This window comes from Anser cygnoides, chromosome 8, assembly GCF_040182565.1.
Source record: "Anser cygnoides isolate HZ-2024a breed goose chromosome 8, Taihu_goose_T2T_genome, whole genome shotgun sequence".
Lineage (NCBI taxonomy): Eukaryota > Metazoa > Chordata > Aves > Anseriformes > Anatidae > Anser > Anser cygnoides.
Genome location: NC_089880.1, coordinates 6,207,671 through 6,234,186, shown reverse-complemented (window position 1 = coordinate 6,234,186; position 26,516 = coordinate 6,207,671). Strand labels below are relative to the sequence as shown.

The following is a 26,516-nucleotide window of genomic DNA, read 5'->3' as shown; positions in this document are numbered from 1 at the left end:
GGATCATTTTCACTTACTCTGTGGGATGCTTGACTACTGTAGACCATTCCTGAGTAGTAGCAATAGTTAAATAACTTGTTTGTCAAATGTGATGCAAAACATAGGTGGGTGGTGGTGGTGTAGGTATGTCATTTGGCTTTCTTTCAAAAAGACAGTTATCCTCTCAGAGATGGTCTAATCAAACGCCTGCAAAGACTACACTGAATAATATGTGCGTTCATGAGAGCGCTACCAAACTAAATTGGTATTTTATTAATCTTCATGATGAGACAAGAGTTCAGTGCAATTCAATAGTAAATTCTCCAAATTATCATAATCTTTTACTTGGCTATCAGTGAAAGTAGGTGGCTTTGCTAAGCCGAGGCAAGTTATCTTTCTCCATAAACGATTGCCCCTATTTTACATACTGATAGTGATTTCAGTGGGTTGTTCATGCACCAGTATGGAGTAATGTAGTGTATTTGCTATAAATAAGGATAGCAAAACTGTGTCACCTAAAGTTGCAAAAGTTTTAAAACCCATGTTCAAGTAATATGATAATTAGTTTTGCATATTTTTAGCTGTAGATCTCAATGATTTGCACTTGAGCTGCCTGCAAAGTTACAGCTGGGAAAGATCAGTCAGAGAGGTGAGTAATGAGCACTCACTTGAGTGGTGGCTAGGCCAGGAACAAACTATTTTCCTTTGCCCCGTGGATCTCTTTTTGCAAAGAGAATTCTTGTCTTTGTACTGATTTTCTGGCTAATGCCATAGAGAAAATAAAATGCAGAGCCAGACAAGAAATAAAGGGAACTAAAGAGAAATTCTCATTGGAAATGTCTCAGCTGCACTTCTGGAACTGTCTGCATCTGTAGGCACTATTCGTTCTATTCCTGAGTATTATTGATTCTATGCCTGTGGATTTAATGCAAAATTGTATTTCTATATTAACTGTAATTTTATTTCTGATTCTTAATGTCAGTATTATTCTTAAGAATTTCTGACCTGCTTCTGTATTACCACTGTGTCTACTGCCATTTTAATAAGCTTTAGAGCCAGTAGATTAACGCTGAATGTCAAACACCACAATTAGAATTCCTGATGTTATGCAGAAACATTGGTTTTAATATATTAAAAAACCCCACCCTCTTTCTATTGCAATAGAATCTGCACTCATTTTTGTTGTATTTTATCATTTTTTCACAGAATTCCCAGACTCGGAGGACCCTTGTGTGTATGTGAACCATGAAAATGATGAAGGAAAAATAACATAAACAAAGATGACAATTGTAAGTGAAATTCAATTTCATCTCATTTTCTCTTAAAAGGTGGGCTACATTGTTTTGCCTTCCTTTGTTTATCAAGACGGTAAAATAAATGTTTCTAATGAATCACAGCGTATTCCCACATAATGTGGAATTCTTAGAGAAACAAATTTAGATGTTGAATTTCATTATACAGTGAAGAGATGTTGTATTAGTACACACAATGAATTGTGCATTCGGATTATAGCGCATAGTACTTTGGAAGAGAATGAAGGCACTCATCAAGTCCACATTAGAATACTGCACTGATATAAGTAATCCAATCAAATGTACGGTATCTTTTGAGGACAGGTAGCAAACTTTGTGATAAGCTGCTAACTTATTCGGTTATGTGTTGGGGATTTTTGTGTTATTTCCCTTATTACCTATATCCATAATAAGAAATAACGGCACATCTCTGAAGAACATACAGTTTCCTAAGGTGATGTGTACTCAGGCTGTTACCAGAAGTATAAATTTGCAGATGTTATGTGGTTGCACTGACTCCTAACAGCCTGCCACTTTTCAAAACATTTCATTATGCAAATTCCAGCTGGCTGGATCTCAGGGTAAGAGAAACAAAAGCAGCTGCTCCTGCCCCATGAAGAGATAGGGGTGTAGAACCTGTGTTATCTCTGCTGTTGCCCCTCAGGCTCGGCTGCCTCAAGCAGAAAACTCAGAGCAGTGGAAAGTGGAGATAAAGCCAGGTTGTCAGTAATATTTCATGGCTTCAGTTACTGTCCCAAATGACAGAGACCTCCCAAGCCTGAACAAGAATCTTCTACCTGAAATACAAGGGCATCTATCTCTAAGGCACGAAATGCCTAGGAAAATGTATGTAATACTTTCAGTTGTATGTTTTCATCATTGTATGCATTGCACACAACTTCACAACTTCCTTGAATTGAGTCTAGCTTGCTTATCGAGTTGGCTGTGAAGTAATTTGTATCTGGAAATGAAGAGCCTTTCTTCACCATAGAGCTTTGGTAAGGCTGCTGCAATATGAGGTTGCGTTTTCAACCTCTGCAGCCTCTGCTGTAACAAGGAGGAGCCACATGTGGCACCTGCGTTAATTTGCCAGCTCAGGTATCCCTGCCAGCCTGGGCTGAGTACAGCCCGCAGTGGTGCTTGGTACTGCAGTGCTCTTGCCCTGAATGGATGTGGTGCTGCCACCTCTATACCTGTGGTGGCGTTCTCTGCCAAGATAAAGCCTGGCTGCATAGGGCACGATGAGAGTATTGTGACTCCAGAAAAATGTAGTACAAATACACCCTAAAAAAATTGACCTGTGGTAGGTGTGGGAAGTTCTACATGAGAAGAGACTAAATGTGTTTTTTCTATAATGGAAAAACAGACTTTCTACAATTGCCTGCTAGGATGCCTGAAGGTACAGTTTAAGGGCAGGGATTCCTTTTATCTTAATACATTTCAATCCATTAAAGAGTAAGTTGATAAAAAGAAGCTCTGAGTGTGCTCCTCTCAGTGAACCACCATGGGAAGTAATAAATTACAGCATATTACGTTCCCTATCAGTTCTACCCATCACAGGCTTGTCTTGCAGAAGACGTGATAAAGAGAACACCTCAGATAAAGTAATGCAATTAACTGCTGCCATTTGAAATCTGAAAAATTATATTTCTTCATTCCCAGCCCATCTGGCTCTTTTACTGTTTTTGAGTAAAAATGCTGCTTAACGACTTGCTGGTTGGCTGTAGCACTGCTTTCCAGCAGGTGAGGTGATTTGCAGCCTAGCGTTGTAAAGGAAAGGTCAAAAGCTTGAAGCAGCTGCCAGCACCCCGGCTGTGCAGCCCTAGATCAGGGTTGCCCAGTGTAGGAATGCCCCAGGGCAGCCCAGCTCCATCTCCTGCAGCCCCTTGGCGAGGGCACGGTGCCTACGTCAGCTCCACGGGGCTCAGATGCCTCTCTGAGGTGAGATGCTCTTGTGGCTGGGTACCGCAGCACCCAGAGCCAGAAAGGCATGGAGTTGCCTGACCACGATGATGGATATGCCTCGGTGTATTCCTACAGTTACTCTGCAATTTAAGCAATATAGTGCCTTACAGCATTTATCTTTAAAGGGAGTTTTAGCTCCCAGTTTGTACTAGAGGAGCTCTGTGAAGTACACTTATTAGAATGAAAAATAGCTGTCTATAAAATGAGTCGCTATTTATAAGGGTGCAAAAATAAAAGCCCTCAGAGAAGGGGAGGTATTCCTTCCTCAGACACAGGGCTGTACTATGTCATGAACAAATCAATATGTCTCTTTAAAGATATGCAGCATTTAAGTCTTGTTGATTATGCTTTATATAAAAAACACCTTGTGCATACCATGTGAGTACATTCAGGCCCAAATAAAAGTATGTTAAAGGGTAGGAAGTGGCACAGTTATCCTTGTAATGATGACCTTTAAGACGGCATATAAGATCACCCTGTTCAGCATGGCCATCTGTGATATGCTAATGCAAAAAAAAAAAAAAAGCAACTTCAAAAGATTTATGCCCTTAGATTTCTTTACTTTCATTTCTCCTAATTTTTGATTGGGCATCTACTGGAAGTACTGCAGCGAAATCAATGGAAGACCTCTAAATTTTAGCTGATATCTCAAGTCAGCATAGGGCTCTAAATTTTAAATGGATTTGAGATTACTGTTGTAAATTTTGTTACGCAGCATTTGCATATGTTAGTTCAATAAATGATGCTTTACGTTGGCCCTTGTGAATTCACAAGTTGGCCAACAATTAAAATGTACATAAGAAAACAAGCCTGTTAAATTGCTTGGTTTTTACTAACTTTAGTATGTCACCATAAGCTATTTTAAATGACTTATTACTGTAATTTATTTGATGAGCAAGCTGAGAGTTACTTGTCTTTGTCATAGAAGCTATTTAAAAAATCTGTTTATCTTCTGCCTCCTTGCAAACATTTGTGACTATCACCATCTATATCTCTATACTTATCTGTATATATTTTGGAACACAGTACTGACTAGCTTTAGATTATAAAATCAATTTCTCCATCTGACTTTATGCCTAGTAAAGCTTTCTACAGTGCCAATATTTCTTAGGCTGCTTTTCTAGACTTAATTTTGTAAACATTATTTTGCAGATTTAGAAGTTGGAAACTTAGAAGAACAACAACAAATATTCAGGTTTGCAAGCAGCTTTAGCGCTGACTTAACATTTTCATGCAGGGTCCTGTCCTGTGTCTGTCCTCTCTGTTCCCCAGACTGGAGCAACTGCCTCTATATATATATCTGGATGACAGGAAACCTGGCTAAATCCAAAATTTTGGCTATGATGCTCAAAAACAAAAAAAAAATCAGAGTGCTTTGGTATATGTGAGCATGTAAGAAGAAAACTATTTCAAACTGAGTACGTTGAATATATGAAAAGATATTTAAATATTTATTATGTTATAAAATAACCTTATGCTACAAGAAGTTTTTCGTTAGAACTTTATGATTTTATTCAAATTCTGAAGTTCCTTTCAATGAGGCAAATCCTATCCAGAGATTAAATTAAATTAATTCCTAGTCAAGAATTCATTGAAATCAACAGATGTTCTCACTGAATAAAACCTGAGTGGCAATTGAATAAAAGCTCCAGGAGGTATCCTAGTATTTATGAGGTCCCAGATCATCCTGTCACTCCCCAGCAGCTTTTAGCTCCACATACATCCAGCTTCTCTGAAGCTGGCCTCATTTGCCACAGCTGATCTCCCCCTGATGCCAGTGCAGGGGACTCAGTTTGAGTGAGGTATTCCCACAGCCAGGAGAACAGCACTGGCTGTTTTCAGCTTGGGCTGTCCTAATTGTCCACTCATTCCCAAACAGAAGAACTAAACATGAGCCATATAGTTTACAAGAAATCCCTGTTACGTTAACAGACTAGGCTTTAGTTTATTATGGATATACAGAAAGCCATAGAAAAAGAAACATGGTTTGAATGAGCAGGCCGACTGCATATGCTTTGCCTGCAATGCTTTCAACATGGGCTAGACAGAAAAGCAGATAAAAAGGCAGTAAAACAAATGTGTGACATGAGTAAATGTGAATAACGATTGTGTTTATGAGTGTAAACCATGTTTCATAGCAGTGCTGCCTTTGCAGGTATCACCTTTTGTTAATTAAAGAAATGCTTTATAATAGAATAGCTGTCATAGATGATAATTGCTATCACTTTGATATCTTAATTAAATTACACGGCGGGCCAGAAGTCCTTCAGGGCACCTTTAAGATGCTTGATATTTGTCAGTCACCATTGTGAATGGGTTATTATTTTTTCAATGCCACCTAAAAATGCATGGCTTTTTTAGCAGAGTCTACAGTAGTAGGGTGAAGTCAGGCTTGGGCTGATATGAGATAAATGGACTAAAAAAACAGTCCTACTAGCTTTTTCTACAATAATGGTGCTCATCATTCTGCAGAAGAGTTTAGGATAAAATCTAATAATGGTGCTCAAGTTCTGATTTTGCACCTGATAGAGTGCACACATTTGTCGTTAACAAGTGAATTATGTCAAAGATTCTCAGCTCGGTATTCCTGATCCTGCTGTTCACTTTTGTAGTTCAGAAGACTGCCGGGCCAAATCCAGCCTTTTGATTCCAGAAACACAATTACATTGAATACCGTAAGTCTCGGTAAAATGTTTATGGTTCAGTTACAATAACAAAATTAATATAATGGCCTAAGCTAAGCAGGGAGAAATCTTTCTGCTGGGCTGTTGTACATATTAACTATTAATGTTTGTTTACACATTGCTACTGCAGTAACAAGTCACAGAGCAGTCCTAGACCAACAGCCTGCTGAGAGGCTCTGCTCAAACACACGAAGACGATCTCTGCCATGAGGCATTCCCAATCTCGACAGCATTTTGATACATCTGATTGTCAGTTTTATTATTTTGCAGAGAGACAGTTGCTCTTTTGTTGCTGTCATGATGACACGCTGTCATGCACTGGTCTGTGAAGCTCAGGTGCTCGCCTGCTGCCGTGCCATGGAGAAGATTTCTGCTCAGGCAGCAGAGCAGCCGCATCCTGTGCTCGGGAGTACCTCAGGAGTAGGAATGCTCCAGGGAGAAGCCCAAGGCATAAGGTTAGGCCTTACAGGTATTTGGTGCTTTTACTCTTCCACGTGGGATGGACTGGTCCTTCATGTGCTGCTCTTAATTCCCACAAAAGACTGTGGAAATATTTTCAGAAGTTTTAAGTGAAGCAGATTTGCTCCAAGACACTGAGGTATGCAAACAGCAGCAAGAGTCTATGATGTTGAAAATAATAATGAAGGGATACACTGCGTTAAATCAGGATACTGTGAATAGAATCAATCCCTTGATGAATGATCATGAAGGTAAAAAGAATGAGATCACAGTGATAAGAGATGTACTCCCCCAGTCATCTCAGATGAAGATTTCTCTCCCACTGTTTTATTGTTTGGAGTTATTGTATTACTGGACTACATGTAGAATTAATTTTTCCCTATTATATCAGCATTTAAAAAACACCGATTATGAAGTATGACATTTAAAATAATTCACCAAATGAATTTAATTAAATTAGGAATAGACCAAATGTTCTGCAAGTGGAACTAGTACTTTGAGAGCAGGCTGCAGTATGTTGCCTGCATGGTGTTAGCAGAACAGGCAGCAGTGATGCATGCGCATGTGACGCTTTGGGAACAGAACTTTTCTGAACCAGTGAGACACCAGGAATAACAATTAAGTGTGCGAGTGATCTTGTAAGAAAATATATCATTAATCTATAAAAGCAGCACCCCAGACTCCAGTCTCTTTGGTGGTTTTGTGCTTTATCTTTACGATATTTTAAAGGGCAATTGTAGTATGTGTCAAATTTTGAGAAAGTGCATAAAGGATTTATTTTGGCTTTTGAGATGTTAGACAAATAAGAAGGGCTGGGAAAGGCTTACTTAATTTTTTGCGATGATCCAAGACAAACTAAGCACTCATAAGGACAACTTCCCTATGTCAGTACAGTTTCTTTTATCAGTTTTAGAAGAAACTCATGTTTTTCTACTGTTGCATGACATAATGCAAAAGAAGTTGCATGCAAAGCAGATTCTGTGCTACATCCCTAGACTATTCCAGAGCCTAAGGGGAGATCATCTTTAGCTGCCTGGATCATATCAATAGTGGCTGAATAAAATCTCCACAGAAATATACATTTACTCTTTAGTGCTCTGAAAACCTAGATAAAATCTAGACTATGCTGCTTACTTTCTCATCTCTAATGAAATGCTATGGGAAAGTCTAGGTTAGGATAAAGCAGGAATAACTTGTGACTTCATTAAAGCTGCAGTAGACCAAAGAGTTAAGAAATTATATCCTCAAATATATTTAGTTTTTCCTGAAGTATCTTTAAAATATTTTTTCTTTGGGGAAAAAGAAGTGTTAAGACTGCAGAAGCTGAAGATTTTGACACTCAAGTGCATGCAAAGTAAATTAAGTTTTGGTTCTCTGACCAATCACAATTGATACCGATACCATTATTGGGATTTTTTACTTGTAAAAGTACCACAGCATGGCTAACTGCCTCAGAAGTGTAAAGTTTCATGGACAGAGGAGCAACACTCAGGCAACACTTTTCACAGGAAGTATTGACACATTGACACATGTTGTTCCAACCCTTCTGGTCAAAGAATAAAATGCTTTATTCACAGCTGAGAGCACTTACTACCCAAAGCAGCCTCCCTGAAGGCACTGCAACTATTTCTGAGAGCTAATTGTGTGAATAACGTGATACTGTATAAATGTGATCAGTGACTGGAGTGTTGTAGGAGTGCTTGCTTACAGCAGTTCTGCTATAAGACGGTGCTACCCTTACTTGTGTATTTTTACAGGTAGACTGTGGGCTGTGTCCTTGGTCAAGAAAGCAGCCTGAAAGGGAAGTCACTGGGGGAAAAAGAGCAGAATCAAATTCTGAAACAAGTTATCACTAACTGTCGGCAACACTAGGTAAAACTAAAATAGAGAGGTGATAATGGTATGAAACAGGAAAGGAGGAGTGTGAAGAACTGCGGTCATCAGAAAAAAAGGGCAAAAAATAATTGAAGCTTAAGAAACCCTGCTTTTTGTTACTGCTTTTTTCCTCCTTAATCCTCATTTATTTCAGGTCATTCCTCAGGAAACCACAGCTGGGTCTTTTTTCTAAATGGTAAGGCAATACTGGGAGCCCTGTTGTTTTATTTGAAAAATTGATGATGGAGAAGAAAATCTGTTAACACAATCCTACTTATCCAGTATGAATATGCAGAAAGTCCCACTTGACAGGCATTATGAACCAGAGGCAGTTCATTCGTTGGGCCCAAGCATCTCTCCAGACAAGGTTAAGAAATACCTTCCCCTTTTTGCTTTTCAGCCCTCTTCCTGATTTTCAGATACTTAGCTACAGTTCCTTTTTCCTAGAACATTATTCTAGCAAAAAGTACATGTGTCAAGTCTTCTGTCCTCCTAACTCCTCTGATCAGTCACACCTATAGTCAATGTTTTAGTCATGGTCCCAATTTCTTTATTCCAGAAGCTAATGCCCTCAGAGAAAGGCAACCATTATAATCAGCAACCTGCCCAGCATTTCACCCCTCCTTAGTCACAGCACAATGGATATGTTCACAAGGAAAAATCAGGGAATAACTACTACACAAAAATGCCTATCTGTGCCAGTGTGATTTATCCCGTGTTGGTAGCATTAGCACTGAAAGTGTAGGGTAATAGGATCACGCATTACTTGGAGTTCCCAGAGGTCTTGGTCCTTGTTAGCTTTTTTTTCTACATGTGTTAGCACAATCCAAATAGCATAACTAGATTCATGCACATAAAATCACACCTTCATCTTGCTGTGTATGAGGCAAGGAATCGACTGTCTGGTCTGAAGATAGCAGCCTACCTACAATGAGGACTTCTGCACACAAGAAGAAAAGCATGAGAAAATAGAAGGTCAGTGTCTTAAGATGGGTAAAGAAAATGGGATGGAAAAATGCTAGATTACAAAAAATGAATTACTATTAAGTCATTTTCCCTACTGTATAATTTCCTCTCATTCCTTCATCTTCCTAGCCATTATGCTAAATGACAAAACAAGCAGTAAAGACCAGAACAAGAACTTCTCATGAAGAACAGCCAGAAGTAAAACTTTTTTCCTCCCCTCTCTTCTTCCCAAAAGTCTAAAGATGCTCTTGCAAAGAGTGTGTGTTTGTGAACCAGAAGCAGGCTCTTAATGGAACTTGGCTGTGATTTATTTTTGTCTTGGGATATTACGTAATTTTACTTGATGTGCCATTTTAAAAAATAAAAGTATGGGTATATGGAGAAGTAGAAGTATGAAATAGAGTGAATACAGAGATACTTGAATTTATTCTTGAATTCCTTTAAAGCTCATGTACCCATGAATGCCTGTAAAATCTCCCAGATACTAAATGGAACTTGGTGCTTTTTTCTTTTCCCCACAGGAAGCCTAATATTCCCACTTCTGCCCAAAGCAGCAAATTTCTAGGAGAAACCTCACACAATGTTTGCCTGCAAAGCCTGTCACGCCATTGTCAAATGATGAGATTCAAGGAACAGAAACTTGTTTTTTTGCACATTGTGCAAAGGGTACAGCAATGATTCAGGTGGGTTCTTTTGTAAATTATTTGCCTCTTCTACACAAATCTGCCAACTGATGTTGTTCTGCATGTTTTTAAATTTCTCTTCAATGTAATTACTAGAGGTACATCAGTGCCTAAGGCTATGTTATCATCTCTAGATTCAGACACTTTAAAATACATATCTGTTTGTGTCTTCCATTTTCTAGCTTGATATTAACACAGAAGTACGTTGTGGCGTCTCAGTGTGGCAGGTGTACATATCCTCACTTCTCAATGGCCCTGCCTGGCCTCAGTATGTTTGCAAATGTTGAAGCCTAAAAGATGTTTTCCCCACAGAAACCACACGGTAAATGTAACAAGTAATCAATCTTCTGAACAGCAATCAGGAAACCTCTTAACAAACATCCTACACAAACACAACAATTAATCTAAGCTATGACCTGAATAGCAATTAATATAATCAGCTTTAAAAGGTGTGCCTACTGTACTCATTTTTGGCTGTCATAGTTAGGATGTTATATGCAATATAAACATATTGGTTTGTTTTGAAGAATACTGCTTTCAGGAGGGAAAGATGACACGTTTTATGCAGATCGGGTTGTTTGTTCCAGTGTGCTCAGACTAAAGCAAAACACAATGTCAATGTCAAAGTAGATAAAAAGGATATATACACACAGAAACTAGGAAAAAAAAAAACCCACCACCACCAACAAAAAAAACAACCACCAAGCCAAACAAAAACCCAGACTTCTAACCACAAACTCTCAGACGAGCAATTGTGGTCTGTGGACATTAAGTGGTGGAGGAAGTGATGTGCTTGGGCACAGGTTCAGCGTAGGCAATGTAAACTTATCTCTCATTTATTCATCAGGAGGTAAGTTGTTCTGAAAGCCATAGGATGGTGCTCAGCCAGTATAAGTCATCCTGGTGTCGTTTTACTGATTTATTCCGGTTGAAGGTAGGCAACATAATTTTTTGAGAAGTGACAGTACATTTCTTTTTCTGAACTAATAATACTTAAAAAAAAAAAAAAAACAAAAAAAAACACCAAAATGAGTGAATTTTGAATGTCTCGTTTACTTCATGTTCATGTTGGGCAATGGAGGCAGGCAGGCAGGTTTCATTACCAGCAGCAGGCTGGAGGCAGCACTGCAATGTTTATATGGTGCTACTGCTGAGAGGTTTTTAAATAAGAACAGACGTCTTTTCCTTAAGGATTACAATAATGCCTGTATCCTACAGGCACACTTCTAATGATCTTTTCTTTTATACAGCTCTTTAGAAATCCTAACCACCAAAATTAATGTCTGAAATCCCTAAAAAAAATGTGGCCAAAAATAAGCTCCTTCTTTGAAATACATAGGCAATTCTTTCTGACTTTCAGTACTAGGTATAATTACGGATGGAATTTACTTCATTTATCTTATTTATTTAACTTGGTTGCCATTTCAGAATGGAGGAAAAAAAAAAGGAATTTTCTGTCTGTTCCCTAGTGGTGGTTCAAACTAGTTGAGGTTGGACAGACATTCCCCAGGGAACGTCAGGAAGCTCTCATCGTTTTTCTTTCGTATTCCACTGAAATTGGTTTCTTGTGAGTCATTATATCCATTACTTAAATTTAACTATGCATTACACACATTACACCAGGTATATGACAATGCAGGCCCGGCCAAAGGATGAAGAAACCTGACAGGTAAGCATTGAACAATTACACATCAAGAGAAAAATCAGTAATTGATAATAACCTCCCTTACTCACAGAGTATGAGGAGTAATGGAAAAAAGAAGGGGAAAAAATTAGAGAATGAATGGAGCTGGGGGAGGCAGCAGAGGAATCCAAGAACAGGAATGTGCTGGTATGGTTCAAGAAATACCCTAGCACAAGTAATAAAACATGCATTTTATTGAAGATTTTTCCTTTGATAATTATTTTCTGCTCTTCCCTATGGTGTCTACATAGACATCTCTTGTTTTCACTTCTCCCAGCCTTCAAAACACTTCTTTGTTTTTCTTCTCCATACTGCATAAAAGCAAAAAATTCTGTTCCTAATTCCGCAGCCATCGCAAGAGCACCTGTTGCCATTTCCACTGTGGCCTAAATTTTCCTTCCTGTTACCAAAGAAAGAATCAGCAACTCCCAAATTCAATTTTAGTTTTGAATGCAATTTCTAGAAAGCAAGCCTCCTCGTCGCCCTTCTCCTCATGTTCTCACAACACCTAGTCATTTCCTTCGTATTTCTTTATCGACCTCTTATCTGCCGGTACCAGCAAGAGCTCTTTTTGCCTGCAGTCTCCCAGGGGCAGGGTTCGCATCCGGGTCCTGCTGCCACTTTGAGCCCCTGCATCCGCGCTGTCCTCAGACAGCCCCCGGGCTCCTCTCCTCCTTGCTCAGAGGCAGAAGGCAGCAGATGGGCTCTCAGATGGTGATGGGGACAGTGAGGCACAGGATGTGCAGAAACATCCCTTGTAGACAGTGAACAGGAACAGGCTGTGAAAGGAGGGTCAGGCAGCTTCCAGTCGTGCTTTGTGGAGGACAGAAATTGCAGCTAGTGAAGGAATATGAGAATTCAAAGTCTGATCTCTGGGCTGGATGTTAAACAGAGAAGTTGAAAATTTTACTTGAAAGCACATTTCTGTATCTAGCATTTGAATTGTCAAAAATGTTGACAAAAACCTTTCAAAACTTTATTTTTCAAAATCATTCTGAAAATACACAGAAGGTACTAAACAACTTTTCTAAGATTTTTGTAGTAGTGGAAAAATCAACCTGACTTTTTATTTCAATAGATAACTTCTATTTAAAAAAAAATCTACAAAATATCACTGACCAGTTCAGCTGCAATGGTTTAAGTGAAGAGATTAAATATCTTCAAGTTATCCCTGCTGAAATGTAAAATGCAAGCACAGGCAAGCTAGCCAAGCCATATGAAAGCCTGCCATCTGGGCTGGGACAGGAGAGGAGGAAGGTCAGGAACCCTGGAAAGAAAAAGGATCAATATAAAAGTCTTGAGAGGAATGAATTCAAGTCCTGTGGAGAAATAGAAAACTACCTTAGGTGAACTGTCAGAAGCAGCTGCCTATTCTAAAAATAATAGTGCTTGCTCTTTTGCTCAAGTTTCTTTTTCTTTTTCTCTTCTTTTTTTTTCTCCTTTTTTCTTCTAATTTCCTTTTTCTCTCAGCTTTCCCTTGATTGATAAAAGAAAAAAATGGTGTATTTTTTTACACCTCTTCTTGCTATTTCAAAACTGCTGAAATCTTGCAATAGCAAAGGCTAGAAAAATAAAAGATTAAAAACATTGAAGTATATGCAGCAGTCAGGAAACTGACCCAAAACTTCAGGTAACGAGTTCATGCAGATGTCAACTTAAAGTTCAAATGGATCAGCATATCAAGTGAATTTTCTGCAGGGGATTTGGAAAGAAAGGTAAGAAAGAAGGCAATATAACTGGAAGAAAGCTTTCAAGCTTCCTTTGGGCATTTAGTCTACTCTGCGGCTCAGCTTTGCTGGAAGAGATATTCAAATAGCTTAGATTTTCTCTTTTTGCAGCTTTCCTAATTAGAAATGGTTTATTAATTAAGGAAAATTAGTGGAAAATCACACTAACTAGACTAATAGTCTTCCCTCTGAAGAATGGATTGCTTTCTCTAGACTTGTTATCAAATGAGAGCTCCCATACAGATGATGGGCGAGGTGCAAGGCACAGAAGGAAGGAGAGGAAGCACAAAGTTCACCCCCTTCCCATCCACTCCTTCCTGCTCTCCCAGCACTTTCTGAAGCTGAAATTGTGTCCCAATGTCTAGGTAATAGTGTGGTTGGGGCCTGGATCACTAGGACCATTAGTGGTTTCTGGAAAATACTAATGTTGTTAGAAAAAATGTCAACACACCTGTACTAATTCTGCTAAAGCCACTGATGCTAGTCTGGATTCAACTCATGCAAATTGGAGCAGAGTGTGGACCTGAACAGCTAGAGAACAGTAATTTTGGTACAAAAAGGAAGCGTCGCGTAAAACTGAGATCTATAAAGTCTCTTCATTGAAATCTTTAGCTCTAAGGAATTTTTCGTTGTATGTTGAATCTAGTTACAACTACAATAGAAAATGAAATATGATGTGTGCTAAAGACCTTAGCTATCAATTAGTAATATGCAAGAATGAAAGATGAATATCTAATGTATAACTGATATGGTCTCCAGTGAGAAAGCCTGGGTATTTTAAGTGTGTGCCTGTGTTTCTGGGGAAGATGTGGAAGGCTGCTTGATGCCCACAGCAGTTGCCACTGAACAGTTGGCAGCTTCTTCGTCTCTCTCTCAGGAGAGTGCCCGTTTTACACCAGGGTTTGGTTTTATCTCTAAATCTAGCGCAGAACCTGCCATGAAGAATGACACTGATGGTCAGGGAAGAGACACTCAGCAAAGGCACTGATGTCAAATGCAATGAGAAGGAAATGTTGCCTGTGCAGTTTCACTGACTGCTCAGAAATACGTTAACGCTCCTGTGGTGTGTGTGCTGGTGGATTCATGGGGGCTTCGGGGCAGCTGCCCCTGTGCTTGTACTACTGCCTCTTCCCATTCTGCTGGTGGGCAGGAGGAGCGGTGCCCCTGCTCATCCCCAGCATGCACGCAAGGGCTGGCAGAGGCACAGCCCCTGCCTCTCTCTGAGCCCCCTGCCCTGGCCCTATTCCACGTGAAGAGGGCACCACATCCCCACTGCCCAGCAATGTGTGCCAGCAGCATGGGGACAAGGGGGCTTCTGCATCAGATGATGTTCCCCCTCTGAAAGGACGCCCTCCTAGGCCTTCCACAAACTTTGCAAGGTCAACCCCTACCCTTCACTTATGCTGAAATGTTTCTGTTGGAAAATCCAAATGGTTAGAAAGAAATCGATTGCAATAAAGGCAAGTTTTGAACTTCAGCATTTTGCCCTGTTATTTTGTGCTCAACATTGCTTTTCTTCTTTGCACAGGCATTAACAATTCATCTTTTGATTGAAATAGCAAACAAAAGGTCTAGGTATTTATCTGAAAAGTACTGAGAACTGAGTTCTAATGCAATTACCTCAAAAAGAAATGTATCAGTGGAAACCATATTAGATTAGAATGAAAGACGCTCACTAATCACACCTAAAGACAGAAAAGATTTTTTTTTTAAAATAAATATGGCTGAACCTACCCTATTAGTTTTATGTTCAAGATATTTTCCCCACAATTCAGAGAAATGTATTTCCTAAAGCTAGGAAAATGTACATTCCCTTGCAAATCACCTCTCTTCAGCTGATCTAGTTACGGTTATATCTAAGGGTGGCTTAATGTTCTCAACGTGGGAATGCGAGTGCGTATCACAGACCTGTCAATATTCCAAAACGTCAGTACGTAGGTATCTTTTAAAATGAGTAGTTCACATAATGTTTAGACACCTAAAATGAAGATCCGTGAAGGTTTTCTATTGGAGAATTTATTTTTGATAAACACTTGATTACAAAAAGCCAAAAGCCAGAGAGATTGCATTCCTTATATGTGTAACAGCAGCTAACACATGCAGTACAAATATATCTATTATTTACAACCCACCTAAAGCTCTATCAGCACCAGCAGCAAAAGAGACAATCTTATCAGCAGAACTTCTTTGACACCAAGCTGCTTTTCTCACAGATAAATACTCACTGGTTCTGCCAGGCTCTACAATGAAAACTTGAAAAACGTGCAGGGCTGCGTCCCAGCTCTCTGCAAACAATCAAACAAGTAGCCTGCGCTAATCATCGGAGCTGCTGGCACAGTCTTAACCTTTTCAGTAGCAGCTGTGAGAATATTTTTTCAGATCTGAAGAGAAGCACAGTTTTATTTTTCCTCAAAAAGTTCCAGAAACAGTAACATGACCTTTTGTGGAATAGTATGGAAAATTGGAGAGATAATGGATCCTTTGAAACAATGAATCAATGGCTGAAACTGAAACAGAATTTAAGTGAAAAACTCTCTTACATAATCTGTCACTCTGAAAAAAAAAACGCACTTGTTGCATTAGAGAATAAATTAGTTATCATTCTGTGGTGAGAATGTGACAGTAGCGCGTCCTGGAGTTTGTACTGGGGACACACTGCTCAGGGTATTTTGATCCCCACAATTTACCTAAGAGTCTAATTCTTTGCATACAGAGCAGTGCAGAAAGCAAGGAAGCAAAAGAAGAAATCACCTAACCACCACTGTTCCCCTGGTCTCCTGAAGGAAATAGAAGTAAATTGAATATATTTTAAACGTGAAGTAAGCCAGCACACGCAAAGAGCAGTTTGTTAATTGTATTCCACTAGCACTGTAATAGTGCATAAGTGCTGTTCTTGCCTGTATGACTCGACGATGGCCATGTGCTTTTCTGCATGTTTTGTTCTGTCTGCACCTGTGCAGCAGTGAACAGGAACGAACCTCGGGGCCTGTTACAATGACTGGAGGTGCAAATAAGAGCAAAGGAGCTTTAAAGGGTGAGGAGGAGAGGGCTGGTGCTGAGCATGTGCAGGCCAGGCTGTGGTGCTGTGGGCTTGCTGGAGTCACCGCAGCGCTGCTTCTCTGGTTTTTGGCCAAGTGAGAGAATCTGATGGTCATTAAGAAAACCTGTGCTTGTTCCTCTCTGACCTTGTAGCTCAGTTTGAGACGTTTTGGAAAATATATATATGAGAGATGAGGATTTTAGAGCATGGTTTATGTAATTTAGTGGGAGTTAGCAGAAACGCCAAAGGTAACCAGAGTGGCATTGATGCAGCATGCTTTGGACTGCAGGTATTAGTTGTATGATTGCATCAAAACCTTAAGAGTTAGGTTCGTAAAACTTGTACCTATTACAGGTACAGAGAATAAACAACTGTAAAAACATTATTTGACTGATGGGACAGTCTGAGCCTTGACAACAGGGATGTAGCAAGCATGCCTCTCAGGTAAGCATTGACTTCAAAATCATTGCTCTGCCTCCCTCCTGGGCAGCCTGAGCTCAGAAAAAGAAAGCACCAGGGCCTGCTCTTTACCCAGCAAAGCACCTCCAACCTCACCATTAGGTTTGAATTGCTGTTACGTTTGGGGCATAAAGGGGCTTCTCCTATCACTCTTTTGGTACTGAGATTATTTGGGAAAGAAGTTCTGTTAAGATGCAGGTGCATCATGTATCAAAGGACTCAGCTACAGCCCTTTGTCCTACACCCCGTGTGACTTATTCTCCTAATCTACAGATGAATGCAATTGAGAGTGTTCTACTTTCGGTTCTGTCCTTCACAACAAGAGAATCCAATTCCCCCTGGGAATTTTGCCTTTCATTTCAGCCCAGATCTGTGTTTTTTCCTCAAATGGATGCAATTTCCATACGGATAATCACTGTTACTATTATTCATGATTTCTGTTTTTCTGCTTGGAAGTCTCAGTTAAGGCTGAAGCCTTATTATGGCAGAAATCACATGGGTCCATTTAGCACTGCAGAGACAGCCATATAGCAGTGATGAGAAATTCGCCAGATGCAGTCATAACTGGGAGACAGGGAAATACGCTGTGGTTTTTTGAAAGCAGTTTGCAATCTAAGAAGAACTAAGAAAAAAAATAAATAAATTTCTAGCCACCCAGTGATGCTGGATTTCAGTAGTGAGACTGAAACCAAGCGACTCAGGAAATTTTAAAGTGATGAAAAGCAAGGTATTACCTGAATCTATTGTCTTGTGAATTGTTACCTTCTCACTGTAAGATTATATTCTACCTTGCGAGGTTTCTGTTAATTGTGTCACAGCCATTCAATCGCTCATAATGAATAAAGCATAGTAATTTGAAAATTCATGTTCATTCGAAAATGCATAAAGCCAAAAAGTATGTTTCTGTTTTTGAAATGCATATTTAATTTGTTCTCTCAATCCCTCTAAGCAATTTCAGTGTGATACTACTGGAATGTCTGGTAGGTGTGTAACAATGTTGACATGGAAAGCTCATGAAGAAGAACCAACACATAAATATGGGGAAAAATATAAGATTTTCTTCAAGATAGTCTTTAGGGATATATTTTTATATATCATTAAAACATTTCTGCAGGTAGAAACTACTTTGGAAAAGGGCTAGTAAGATTTCAGCTCTTTTTACACCATGCCTATTAAATACATCTATATATACATGTATTAAATACAATGTAGAGGATATGATGATTTTAATTAAGGTGCTGAGCATAGTTAATTAAGTAAAGAATTAATATTATTTGAATACCTCAAGATCAAAAGATACATCTGTTAAAAATTCCTAGAGAGTACACTAATATAAAGTTTTCTTTACAGTCTTATTGCTGTCACCTTCCAGCAAAGCCAGAGTCCTTTGGGAACCAGAAATACTTCATGCTTTTAAAATCCTTTTGAATTCACTATGAAAAGAAATCATAGCACAGCAGCATGCTTAGAAACATCCCAAACTACTGCTCTTTTTAAAACACTGACAAAATTTGTAATTCATGGTAATAAAACATTCAGTGCACGTTTTTTTGGGTCCCTACGGTGACATTATTAAACAAATAAGTAAAACACCTCACAGTTTTATCTGTGCTTGATTACTTGAGTGAGTTTTAGCCAATTACTGCTGAATATAAAAAACAAAATTACTGCCTGTATAAAATGGAAAGATTAGAGGATTTTTTTTTCTGTTTTCTCCCCCATTCCCCATCTATCCATAGGACAGTACGTTGGATATAGTTCATTTCACTGCTGCCAGAGCAGGTCTGATGGCCAGTTACTCAGATTGCTTCTCTTTCAGGGGTTGTCAGAAATGACACAGGAGAAATGAAAGCAGAAAAAATGCATTACAGTTTGAATCATGGAAATTGCCAGGAGGATTAGGCAGGCACCATAGCTGAAACCATTTTTGCCTTTTTACAAATATAATTATGTTTCGACTTGATACTGTCACTTCAAAACAAACAAAAGAAGCTAACATTTCATTGAAGAAAACAGTAATTTCTTAAAAGAGTAGTTTTAAAGTTTATTTAGATGTTGCTTGTTCAGAAATGGAAGGATTCATAGTGGAGAGATAATGTGCTGAATGGAGCATTGTTCATTAGCAGTAAATAGTGGTAAATACAATACCGCTCTCCCAGCTCTGCCATTTATATAGTCGAGTTGGCTGGTCTGCCAGCTCTTCTGTCCAAAAATGCATTAGCAATTCATCAAAAGAGCAAATGCCATTAGAAATGGGAAGCCCAGGGAATTATTTTGCATTTGATTTCCAGTTCTGATAGCACTATTATTGATTTAAATATTCTCCAGCATTACATGCGCTAGACACAAAAGATCATTGTATTTTTGAACTGCCAATCACAGTAATCCTGAGTTGCCCAAATACTGATGGCTTTAATAAAATTGAATATATAAATCCTTTAGGTCAGATTTCTAGCCTGTTAACTAATAACCAGAAGCTTCATCAACGGAATCTTCTGGACCAAAGTGTAATTTCTGAAGACTGTAAGAATGCAATCCTAAAACAGCTCTATCAGGGGTACGATATACCAAAAAAGCCATGAATTCTTTACTACAAAAATCCATTTTAGTTAAAAGTAGTGACGGTGAGGAAGAAAAGATTTCCGCATGTTGCCTGTTTCAAGTAACTAACAGCACATTAAGGTCAGCATCGAAAGGCCATGCACAACCCGAGATCAAACTCGTCGTGCGACCAAGACAAGGCCTCCCCAGGAGCACAAGCTGCTACTGCCTCCATTAAAAAGCTCCATTCTATTAGGAAAAACAGGACAAGACCAACCAGGTAGAAAAGAAACGTGATCATTTTGTCTTCCAGTGTAAAGTCTTTTTACTGTGGTCCTTAAACATGCAAGTTTGTAGTTTATTTAAAGTGCCAAACCAGCTGGCTGCAGCGTTGGGTGTACAACTGGAAGTTATCAGGGTGCTGGGGCTCCCGTGCCATAAGGACGTCTCCAGAAGACATCCTTGTGGTGCAGAGACCACCTGACATTAACCGTGGTAGATGGTGCCCACGGTGCACAGCCATAGTGTCTTTGGGGAGAGGTGGCTGTGGGGTCAGCAGTTTGGATGCAGAGGAGTTGCTGCCGATGTGAAAGGTCCTAACGAAGGATTAAGTTGCAAGTGCACAAAATGGGCATCCCAGGCTGCTTCAGGAACCGTGCAGTGCTGCAGAAAACAAGGACTCATTGCTAGCCTTTGGTCCTCCCGAGGAACAAACAAGTAAGTCATCGCCTGAATGGGAAAGAGACTTGGCAGGAGACGGGGTTACAAAACAATTTTGACAGTGGTTAGCAAGATGTCCAGAAGAAAGATGTGGAGTTGTTGCTGCAGCTAGTGAAACACTATATTCTGCCACGGGTGGGACAAACAAGGCTACGGCTTGTGGCAATGTAAGGCTGTATGGATTTAAATCAACACAGCTGCTGAAGGAACCCAGGAAAAGGAAAATAAAAGATCTCACATCTTCATGTGGGTATAGCTGAAAGGGCCAGCTGGATGTTCCCACAAGGCTGAGATAAAATGAGTGCGGATCAGAGCTTGATATAACAAAGCACAAGTTTAATATTTCATGGTTAATCTGTCCAAAACTAATATTTGATACTGAGTAGAACTGATGCTGAAGGAATTTGATCCCTCTTCTTGTAAATACCTAAACAACAAGCAAACAAAAAGCCAGAGAAGGAGCTATGTTCAGATAAATGCACCCATCCAAAACCAACAGACATGAAATGCTGCTAGAGCCAGACACAGTGACACTTTCAGCTCATGAAGGACTTTGACATCTATTCTCCAGGGACTCTGCTGGAGGGATTTAAGTCATGGCCCCTCCCTGGAGGTTTGTGACCCACAGCAGAGCTGGCAGGCTAGACCAACTGCTCGCTTGACTGCAAACTTCATCAGCCCAGGTTAGCTGCGGTTTAAGCTAAACCTGGAGACTGGGCTGGCTGGAGAAGTCTCTTCAGCAGAGGCTGAAGGGAAATGGGCAATAAGCAGTGAGGAGGGGGAGGAAGAGTCGGCGGTAAAAGAAGTGGTATCTCCAATCACGTGGTGAAGGTGTCAAGGTTTTAAAAGACACCTGAAAAACCGGGTTCTGGGGAGCTATAAATCCTCCAGAGATGACAGCCAGCAGAGAGGACAATAGCAATAAATGAGGAACAGACGACCGCCTCTCCTCCCATTACTTCATCAGATCCACTTTCACTTTATTGAAATGTTTGTGCCGCTTCAGCCTTTCCTGGAAGTAACAGAGCCTATCTCACCTTAATAAGCAATGAAAAAGGACGGTGGTCCCAGGAGAAAAGAAGATAGGACACGTACAGAAATGCAAACTACCGGGTGTTTTCCAGTATGTGCTGGTATAGCTCAGCTTTGTCAGATTTAGTCACAGGCGGGTTACAATTCTTTTCTGTTTTCTTTTATTCTCAGTTTGCAAATTACAGTGGAAAAACTTAATCAGAACTAACTTGTTTCTGGCACACTAGCAATTACATACATAACTGCCTACATGCTATATAGAAATTCAGTGACTCTATACCTAGAAAAACAAATGTATGCAGGCTGGAGAAAGAGTGGGCTGAGGACAGGTATGAATAGTATGGCTTAGTTAGCTTGTCTGAATATTAAGCTTCAGAGTATTATTCTAAGATACCTAATTTATTTATGGTTTTGGATTCTTATTTTGTAAAGTATGCTTTTTTTTGTTTTTACAAATTTTAAGTATCTTCTAACTGAGAAAACATCAGAAATCCTACTTCAGATACCCAAGGATGACAATGGATTTGCTATGCTTGATTTACTTCTTGAAGTTTTTTCCCACCTACATCTTTCTCAGGTGCCACCACTTGGCTTCTAGATTCAAGTTTTAAGGAGGCATTGTACTTCTAAAAAGAGGTATTCTTCAAATCATATGTAATCTCAACACCAGACTGTTACTTCTAAAAAATGTCTGAAAATGCCGTGCACAAATGTATTTCTCCCAACATAAAAGCACAATACTCATTTAATGCTCAATTTCTAAATAACCTGGTGGAAATTGTGAGTAGCATAACGTGCATTTCTTTTTTTTCAACGCTTTTTTTTTTGTTTGTTTTTTCAGGTCCCCTTGTGTTCTGATTATAGTAGTGCAAGCTTTTCCTTACTACAACTCAGCTTTTGGACACGAGGTGGTAATTGGGTGTGGATGATTGTTCTATTTGACACTCACCACAACTTCACCCAATTAAGGTCAGTGATGGTGATCAGCTGTCAACTAAGCGCTTAAGTGAGCATGTCAAGCTCAGTCTTGGGTTTGCTGAAGAGTGGAATGGTGTGTGGTTATTTCTCAGCAAGGTAAGTTACAAATGACTTGAGTAGAAATAGAAGTTTTGTTATTATTTTTTGGTGCTTCTAGATTTTTCTAGAATTTTACCGATATTACTTCATGCATAGCTGGTATGTTTATTTCTGACCTTGCAGCTACTCGTGAAAATTGGTGTATGTTGGTTTCTGCTGCATGTATTGGAGTATAGGTTCCTTCTGGGAGTGCTCTCGGCAGGTGGTTACGTGGGAGGCCAGAGGAGAAAGTTTGTAGGAGAGATGCTGCTTGTCTCCTGCTGCGTTGCTGCTGGAGCTGGTATCAAAGCTGTGGGTTGGTTCTGAATGCCCCTGGTGCAAGTGCTTTGTCTCAGTTACCCAACAGTGTTGGTTGTAAAGATCTCAGTGCTGAAGGCTCATCAGGTTGCATGCTGTGCCCCCTTAGCTCGCCTGGGAAGGCTGCAATGTATTGTGAGACACACAAAGAGCAAGCCTAGCTCATGGGGCAACGTCACTGAAGTATTTACAATCTGCTTCCCCCCTTCCCCCCCCCCCCCCCCCCCCCCCCCCTAATTTAAAAGGTGCTATGCACCATGGAGGAAAAAGAATGTCTAACAACATATGTTTCAAATCTTTTGTTAGTAATTTAATACAAAATCCTTGATTACTTAATCACAAGTTAGCCCACTCCATAAAGGAATGGCAAAAGACTGCAATAGACATCAGATGCCCTAGAAGCACATGGCTGCCATACTAACTGTTTTCCAAGATGTTACGAGCCCACTTTTTTTCTAGTAATCAATGTAAAATATCAATTGTTTCACTTTCCTGAGAATAACTTTTTCCTAGATAAATTGCAGATGTCCACACTGTATATTATTTAAAACTGAGTACCTTTCTAACAGTTTTCAGTGACTTCTGGGTATCTTTGCATAAACTTTGAGGTGTTTCAGTGGCTACTAAACTATTTTAAAATTATTTTCTATGCTAAACCCAGATCCCATCAATTCAATAAAAGTACTACAGAAACAGCACAATGTATATTGAGCAGAAACTTGTGGAGAGGGAGGAGACAGAAAATTTAAGATGCAAAATAATAGGATATAAAGTAACACTGGAAATATTGAGATACCGCTCCATTAATCGTTGCTGTACCCTCTCTTAAAATATACTTTTGCTTACTTCACCTGAAATAAGACACAGCAGAAATAGAAAAGACTTAAAATCAGGTGATGGAAATGACTGGATACCCGGACTGACTTCTACAGGAGGAATTAATGAGTTTGGAAGAAATACAACAGCATAGTATGACTTGCACAAAAGCAGTAAATGAAGTGCTCTATTTTTTCTTTTACATAATGAAGTAATACAAATCACTAAAACAAAAGGGTAATATATTTCAAGTCTATTACCTATGGAACTTACTCCTGTGATATTTAACTGAAAGCCTGAGCATTGCAAAAGAGGTGACAAATTTGTAAAATGTTTGGATATGTAATGGAAGAGAGCTCCATTTAGGTCAAAGCAAATTCTAGATTTATGTTGGTTGTTGCAAAAAGCAGAATTTAGTACTGAAAAAGTGTAAAATAGCTCTTTAAAACTTGAAAAGAAAAAAAAAAGTAACAACTGTTTCAAAAGCCATTTTCAACTCTCAAAAGGTCAAATTCAGCCCCAGAACAGCAGGTACAAAGTACACATGAGCTGAATTTGGTTCTAGAAGTATATGACTTTATCTTTCATCTCCAAGGTTTTTTACTTCACTTTTTTTTAAAGCTTGGACTGAGTTGTTATTCTCAACACAGTCCCATATGCTTTAATGTGACTATCGTATTTTATTTGTGCATTTTAGTCAAATGCATTAGTCATGTATCAGGGATGACCTTGCAAGGCATAACTTTCAGAGCAGGAGAATATTACAATATTATGAAAGGAAATCTAATTAAAATGATAGCAAGTTAATAAAGACAGAGCATTAAGTAAAAACCAAGAAAAACATACGCTCAGAGAGGGCACTAGCTCAAAATGGCACTGTGCGATGAATGCTGTCATTCTGACGCAAATGTTTTGAATTACTTTTTCTGCAAGTATGTTCATTGCTAAAGGTATTTGCAACTAAACATAGTTAGCGTGTTCCACTTAGATTGCTCTGTAGTTAACAATTTTATAGTGACTTGTTTCATTTAAATATTTAAAAATAAGGGCATGTTAGGAAATACTTAATCAATAGCAATTGAAAAACACAAACCAACCCAAGTAAGAAAGGAAAACTAATTTTTCATTATTTTCTAACTAAGAAAGCATAGCATCCAGTATTCTGGAATATTTATAGTTCTTTTATAGTACTGATGTTATAGGACTGCAAGAGGCATATAAAACACCAAAATGCAGAAAAGGTATGACTTACTGTGTAAGTTCACAAGAAAATCTAGGAGCTAGCCTGTTCTCTTGGGTGTGGGATGGAAAACAACTGTCATGTGACAATGACATGATCAGAGGTGCAGAGCAGCTGTGGTTAGCGATAATGCTGAACAGAGCTGGGTGGTGGTGGTGTCCTGAAGAACGCTGGGTTAGCTTGGCTCTTCCACAAGCCCATCATGAGGGGAAATGGCATTGCTGTTTTGCCCTGGGAGCACGCCAGGCTTGCCATATCCCCTCTATGAGCTGATAAAACCAGGCTAGCTCTGCTGAATGCTGCAAAGATGTGCACTGCCATGTCTGAGCACAGGGAGCACCGTGGGTGCTGTGACTCCCTGCTCCTTTCCTAGCCTCAGTGCTGAGTACTTATGATACAGCCGCAGTTATATATGGGCAGTACTTAATGGTATTGGAAGCCAAAAGAGAAGAGCAGAGAGATTTTTTTTTTTATATCCCCTTCCAGTGCGAAGAAACAAAATGTGCCAAATTGTGGCTCCTAGCTTGCACTGCAAACTCAGGGGCTGCCATCATTATGACCCTATGTACAATATTGCCTGAGGATGTGACCATGCCAATTTGTGCTTCCTCAGGAAAAACAGTGATTATTTCAACCTGACTGGAAGACAAGCTTCTGATAAAAGAGAAACAAAATGTAAAAAAAAAAAAAAAGAAAAAACAGCAAACAAACCAACAAACCCCCTGTAACACAGCCACCACCGCCATGCATGAACCTGATGAAATGCTGCCCTCACTGAGGAGAGCTGAGCTTTACATGCAGAAGTTGTCATGCCTCAAATAAACAATTTGAGCTATTTAAGCAAGACATGGTTAAACTGAGAATTGTGTTATCCCCTTTTTAGCCTAAATTATGGGTAGACCTTGGCATACAAAGCCTGACTTTGGAAATGTGCCGACTGAACGTCACTGCCTCTTTGCAGTGATGATGTGATTTTGATTAGCGCGCGGTGGTGCGAGGGGAATGCTGATTGCAAAGAGTAATCCCATCACCTGACAACAGTGCTCTGATGAAATCTGTTACCCAGATTAAAGAGGGAAGGGCAATAACTCATCAGAAAATGCAGAACTGTCTGCTTAATTACTTGAAAAATGTCTCAGCCACTACCTTTTATGACACCTGGTGGGTATAAACATGTCCACAGTTTTAATTAATTTTACTGCTTCTTTCATTGCACCTGTATAGCCTGGAGAAATGGAATTCTAATGAAATTACAATCAAGCATTTCTACAGGAGTTTGAAACACTTTGGCAATAACCAGAAAATGAGGCATTTCCATGGGTTTAATTAGGGAAAGAGCGTACGTGGAAAAATACTTCCCTGTAATTATTCCAAATAAAGCCACAGTGCAAACTTCCTTCTCTTAATTCATAAAACAACGCTTTTCACGGTGTCCATTTTAATTTGGAAAGATAACACAGTAGGCTTTTCTCTGGGGCAAAGCGGTGTTATGGTGAAAATCCCACTCTTGGCATTTTCAAAGCAGCAACAGCATAAGCTTACACCTTTGACCTCGCAGTCCTGCAGTGCTCATTTAAAATTGATGAGTGAGACCCTTGAATTTATTCTGCTGAAAAACACGCTTTTTATAATGATGTTTAGGATGCTGAGCAATTAGTGGCATGTTTATAAAATGCTAGCTCTGCAGAAAAACAAAGGGAGCGCAGTTCTTTCTCACCTCCTTTTTTGGGAGGGCAGAGGGAACCAGGCTTGCTTGCATTCCTCGGGGATGCTTGGTAGGAGTTGCTGTCGTGTCAAACGCATCCTGAGTATGTGCCTAAGCTTAAGGAAGAGGAACCTTGCGTGTTCCCTCATCTGCATTGCTCTAGAGAGGAGTCATGCTCAAGCTGGTCTAAAGCAGATAAAATGGAGATAAAATCCCAAATACAAATTTTAGATAGAAATCTGATGTTCTACTCTAATGCTTGCAAGTCATTTGGT

At 39.5% G+C, this 26,516-nt stretch overlaps 1 protein-coding gene and 1 long non-coding RNA gene across 11 annotated transcripts in view; one reads left to right on the top strand and one right to left on the bottom strand.

Annotated features, from left to right (window-relative positions):
* NTNG1 (netrin G1) overlaps positions 1–26,516 on the bottom strand; it is a 157,573-nt gene that overhangs the window by 100,620 nt on the left and 30,437 nt on the right. The window lies entirely within an intron of this gene.
* On the top strand, positions 5,372–8,477 carry LOC136791400 (uncharacterized). Its single transcript, XR_010833360.1, has 3 exons — positions 5,372–5,911; positions 6,191–6,375; positions 8,137–8,477. It is a non-coding gene; the product is annotated as an uncharacterized lncRNA (long non-coding RNA).